This window comes from Cyprinus carpio, chromosome A11 (genome assembly GCF_018340385.1).
Source record: "Cyprinus carpio isolate SPL01 chromosome A11, ASM1834038v1, whole genome shotgun sequence".
Lineage (NCBI taxonomy): Eukaryota > Metazoa > Chordata > Actinopteri > Cypriniformes > Cyprinidae > Cyprinus > Cyprinus carpio.
In genome coordinates this window covers 2,461,734-2,467,733 of record NC_056582.1, presented here as the reverse complement: position 1 = coordinate 2,467,733, position 6,000 = coordinate 2,461,734, and the positions used below count along the sequence as shown (strand labels likewise).

At 40.0% G+C, this 6,000-nt stretch overlaps 3 non-coding genes across 3 annotated transcripts; all 3 read right to left on the bottom strand.

Annotated features, from left to right (window-relative positions):
• Positions 1-538: 538 nt before the first annotated feature.
• trnaw-cca lies at positions 539-610 on the bottom strand. The gene has a single exon. It is a non-coding gene; the product is annotated as a tRNA-Trp (tRNA).
• A 2,998-nt stretch (positions 611-3,608) lies between these two features.
• On the bottom strand, positions 3,609-3,680 carry trnac-gca. The gene has a single exon. It is a non-coding gene; the product is annotated as a tRNA-Cys (tRNA).
• A 1,259-nt stretch (positions 3,681-4,939) lies between these two features.
• trnac-gca lies at positions 4,940-5,011 on the bottom strand. The gene has a single exon. It is a non-coding gene; the product is annotated as a tRNA-Cys (tRNA).
• Positions 5,012-6,000: the final 989 nt, after the last annotated feature.

Sequence of the window (6,000 nt, the reverse complement as noted above, 5' to 3'; positions counted from 1 at the left end):
ATCTGCAGTCAAATGCTCTACCAATGAGCTATACCCCCACACAACCAGCAGCTCTAAACTGCATACATGAAATTAGATCCAACATTTTGAGACTATCAAACAACAACATCTTCCCTTTAAAAAAAAGTTCTATTGTGACTCCAGATCTGCCAACTCCATAGGGGGCACCCAGATTTGAACTGGGGACCTCTTGATCTGCAGTCAAATACTCTACCACTGAGTTATACCCCCTCACAACCAGCTCAAAACTGCATACACGAAATTAGATTCTAAATTTTGAAAATATCAAACAACAACATCTTCCCTTTAAAATGAAATCTTTGCTTACTACAAATCTGCCAAGACCAAAGGGGGAACCCAGATTTGAACTGGGGACCTCTTAATCTGGAGTCAAATGCTCTATACTGAGCTATACCATAGAGAAGCAATACCTCAAAACCGGACACAGTAAATTACATCCTAAATTTTGTGTTTCTCAAACAACAACTTCTTCCCTTTAAAATAAATCACTTTTTTACTCCAAATCTGTCAGGTCCTTAGGGGGAACCCAGATTTGAACTGGGGACCTCTTAATCTGGAGTCAAATGCTCTACCACTGAGCTATACCCCCACACAACCAGCAGCTCTAAACTGCATACATGAAATTAGATCCAAAATTTTGAGAATATCAAACAACAACACCTTCAAAATAAACTATTTCGTGACTCCAAATCTGCCAAGTACAAAGGGGGCACCCAGATTTGAACTGGGGACCTCTTGATCTGCAGTCAAATGCTCTACCACTGAGCTATACCACCACACATCAAGCAGCTCAAAACTCCATACATGAAATTAGATCCAAAATTTTGAGACTATCAAACAACAACATCTTCCCTTTAAAAAAAAGTTCTAAAGTTCTATTGTGACTCAAAATCTGCCAAGTCCTAAGCGGGCAATCAGATTTGAATTGGGGACCTCTTGATCTGCAGTCAAATACTCCACCACTGAGTTATACCCCCCCACAACCAGCAGCTCTAAACTGCATACGTGAAATTATATCCAAAATTTTGAGAATATCAAACAATAACATCTTCCCTTTAAAAAAAAAAAAGATCTATTTCGTGACTCCAAATCTGCCAAGACCAAAGGGGGCACCCAGATTTGAACTGAGGACCTCTTGATCTGCAGTCAAATGCTCTACCACTGAGCTATACCCCCACACAACCAGCAGCTCTAAACTGCATACATGAAATTAGATCCATCATTTTGAGACTATCAAACAACAACATCTTACCTTTAAAAAAAGATCTTTGGTTACTCCAAATCTGCCAAGACCAAAGGGGGCACCCAGATTTGAACTGGGGACCTCTTAATCTGGAGTCAAATGCTCTACCACTGAGCTATAACTATACACAAGTTAAACCTCAAAACTGCATACAATAAATTAGATCCTAAATTTTGAAAATCTAAACAAAACTTTGTTCAATCTGGCAATTTTGTCTTTTTACTCCAAAATCTGCCAATGACCAAACATCCAAAACAAGTCCAAAGGGGGCACCCAGATTTGAACTGGGGACCTCTTGATCTGCAGTCAAATGCTCTTACCACTGAGCTATACCCCCCCACAACCTTGATAGTCTAAACTGCACATGAAATTAGATCCAAATTTTGAAATATCAAACAACAACTTCCCTTTAAAAAAAGTTTTGGTTACTCCAGATCTGCCAAGTCCAAAGGGGGCACCCAGATTTGAACTGGGACCTCTTGATCTGCAGTCAAATGCTCTACCACTGAGCTATACCCCCACACAACCAGCAGCTCTAAACTGCATACATGAAATTAGATCCAAAATTTTGAGAATATCAAACAAACAACATCCCTTCAAAAAAAAAAATTTCGTGACTCCAAATCTGCCAAGTACAAGGGGGGCACCCAGATTTGAATTGGGGACCTCTTGATCTGCAGTCAAATGCTCTACCACTGAGCTATACCCCCACACATCAAGCAGCTCAAAACTCCATACATGAAATTAGATCCAAAATTTTGAGACTATCAAACAACAACATCTTCCCTAAAAAAAAAAAAGTTCTAAAGTTCTATTGTGACTCAAAATCTGCCAAGTCCAAAGCGGGCAATCAGATTTGAATTGGGGACCTCTTGATCTGCAGTCAAATGCTCCATCCCTGAGCTATACCCCCACACAACCAGCAGCTCTAAACTGCATACGTGAAATTAGATCCAAAATTTTGATAATATCAAACAACAACATCTTCCTTTTAAAAAAAAAAAGATCTTTGGTTACTCCAAATCTGCCAAGACCAAAGGGGGCACCCAGATTTGAACTGAGGACCTCTTGATCTGCAGTCAAATGCTCTAAAACTGAGCTATATCCCCACACAACCAGCAGCTCTAAACTGCATACATGAAATTAGATCAAAAATTTTAATGATATCAAACAACAACATCTTACCTTTAAAAAAAGATCTTTGGTTACTCCAAATCTGCCAAGACCAAAGGGGGCACCCAGATTTGAACTGGGGACCTCTTGATCTGGAGTCAAATGCTCTATACTGAGCTAAACTATACAGAAGTTAAACCTCAAAACCGGACACAGTAAATTAGATCCTAAATTTTGAGAATACTAAACAACAACTTGTTCAATCTGGCAATAATAAAAAACAACCCCTGCCGTTTGAAGTCAAGGTCTTTGGTTATGCCAAGCATGCTACATCCAAAACAGGGATCTCTTGATAAGCATTCAAATGCTCTGCCATTGACCTATAACCCCCTTGATAGTATAACGCACAAGCCACAAAAACAAACTTAAGCCAAAGATTTGGTTGTTCTAAATCTGCCAAGTCCAAAGGGGGCACCCAGATTTGAACTGGGGACCTCTTGATCTGCAGTCAAATGCTCTACCACTGAGTTATACCCCCAAACAACCAGCAGCTCTAAACTGCATACATGAAATTAGATCCAACATTTTGAAACTATCAAACAACAACATCTTCCCTTAAAAAAAAAAAAAAGTTCTATTGTGACTCCAGATCTGCCAACTCCATAGGGGGCACCCAGATTTGAACTGGGGACCTCTTGATCTGCAGTCAAATACTGTACCACTGAGTTATACCCCCTCACAACCAGCTCAAAACTGCATACATGAAATTAGATCCTAAATTTTGAAAATATCAAACAACAACATCTTCCCTTTAAAATGAAATCTTTGCTTACTCCAAATCTGCCAAGACCAAAGGGGGAACCCAGATTTGAACTGGGGACCTCTTAATCTGGAGTCAAATGCTCTATACTGAGCTATACCATAGAGAAGCAATACCTCAAAACCGGACACAGTAAATTACATCCTAAATTTTGTGTTTCTCAAACAACAACTTCTTCCCTTTAAAATAAATCACTTTTTTACTCCAAATCTGTCAGGTCCTTAGGGGCACCCAGATTTGAAATGGGGACCTCTTGATCTGCAGTCAAATGCTCTACCACTGAGCTATACCCCCACACAGGGACCTCTTGATCTGCAGTTGAAATTAGATCCAAAATTTTGAGAATATCAAACAACAACATCTTCCCTTCAAAAAAAAACTATTTCGTGACTCCAAATCTGCCAAGTACAAAGGGGGCACCCAGATTTGAACTGGGGACCTCTTGATCTGCAGTCAAATGCTCTACCACTGAGCTATACCCCCACCACAACAAGCAGTTCTAAACTGCATACATGAAATTAGATCCAAAATTGTGAGTTTATCAAACAACAACATCTTCCCTTCAAAATAAAAGATCTTTCGTGACTCCAAATCTGCCAAGTACAAAGGGGGCCCCCAGATTTGAATTGGGGACCTCTTGATCTGCAGTCAAATGCTCTACCACTGAGCTATACCCCCACACATCAAGCAGCTCAAAACTCCATACATGAAATTAGATCCAAAATTTTGAGACTATCAAACAACAACATCTTCCCTTTAAAAAAAAGTTCTAAAGTTCTATTGTGACTCAAAATCTGCCAAGTCCTAAGCGGGCAATCAGATTTGAATTGGGGACCTCTTGATCTGCAGTCAAATGCTCCATCCCTGAGCTATACCCCCACACAACCAGCAGCTCTAAACTGCATACGTGAAATTAGATCCAAAATTTTGATGATATCAAACAACAACATCTTCCCTTTAAAAAAAAAAAGATCTTTGGTTACTCCAAATCTGCCAAGACCAAAGTGGGCACCCAGATTTGAACTGAGGACCTCTTGATCTGCAGTCAAATGCTCTACCACTGAGCTATACCCCCCACACAACCAGCAGCTCTAAACTGCATACTTGAAATTTGATCCAAAATTTTGATGATATCAAACAACAACATCTTACCTTTAAAAAAGAGATCTTTGGTTACTCCAAATCTGTCAGGACCAAAGTGGGCACCCAGATTTGAACTGGGGACCTCTTGATCTGCAGTCAAATGCTCTATACTGAGCTAAACTATACAGAAGCTAAACCTCAAAACCGGACACAGTGAATTAGATCCTAAATTTTGAGAATACTAAACAACAACTTGTTCAATCTGGCAATAAAAAAACAACAGCTGCCGTTTGAAGTCAAGGTCTTTGGTTATGCCAAGCATGCTACATCCAAAACAGGGATCTCTTGATTAGCATTCAAATGCTCTGCCATTGACCTATAACCCCCTTGATAGTATAACGCACAAGCCACAAAAACAAACTTAAGCCAAAGATTTGGTTGTTCCAAATCTGCCAAGTCCAAAGGGGGCACCCAGATTTGAACTGGGGACCTCTTGATCTGCAGTCAAATGCTCTACCCACTGAGTTATACCCCCAAACAACCAGCAGCTCTAAACTGCATACATGAAATTAGATCCAACATTTTGAGACTATCAAACAACAACATCTTCCTTTTAAAAAAAAAAAGATCTTTGGTTACTCCATTTGTTTGTAGTCCAAAGGGGGCACCCAGATTTGAACTGGGGACCTCTTGATCTGCAGTCAAATGCTCTACCACTGAGCTATACCCCCTCACAACCAGCTGAAGTCTGATTATATGAAACTGAGCTATACCCCCTCACAACCATCAAACAACAACATCTTCCCTTTAAAAATAAAATCTTTGCTTACTCCAAATCTGCCAAGACCAAAGGGGGAACCCAGATTTGAACTGGGGACCTCTTGATCTGGAGTCAAATGCTCTATACTGAGCTATACCATACAGAAGCAAGCACCTCAAAACGCACACAGTAAATTAGATCATAAATTTTGAGAATATCAAACAACAACTTCTTCTTTAAAAATAAACTATTTCGTGACTCCAAATCTGCCAAGTCCAAAGTGGGCACCCAGATTTGAACTGGGGACCTCTTGATCTGCAGTCAAATGCTCTACCACTGAGCTATACCCCCACGTATCAAGCAGCTAAAAACTGCATACATGAAATTAGATCCAAAATTTTGAGACTATCAAACAACAACATCTTCCTTTTAAAAAAAAGTTCTAAAGTTCTATTGTGACTCAAAATCTGCCAAGTCCTAAGCGGGCATCCAGATTTGAACTGGGGACCTCTTGATCTGCAGTCAAATGCTCCTACCACTGAGCTATATACCCCCACACAACCAGCAGCTCTAAACTGCATACGTGAAATTAGATCCAAAATTTTGAGCATTCAAATATCAAACAACAACATCTTCCCTTTAAAAAAAAAAAGATCTTTGGTTACTCCAAATCTGCCAAGACCAAAGGGGGCACCCAGATTTGAACTGGGACCTCTTGATCTGCAGTCAAATGCTCTACCACTGAGCTATACCCCCACACAACCAGCAGCTCTAAACTGCATACATGAAATTAGATCCAAAATTTTGATGATATCAAACAACAACATCTTACCTTTAAAAAAAGATCTTTGGTTACTCCAAATCTGCCAAGACCAAAGGGGGCACCCAGATTTGAACTGGGGACCTCTTGATCTGGAGTCAAATGCTCTATACTGAGCTAAACTATACAGAAGTTAAACC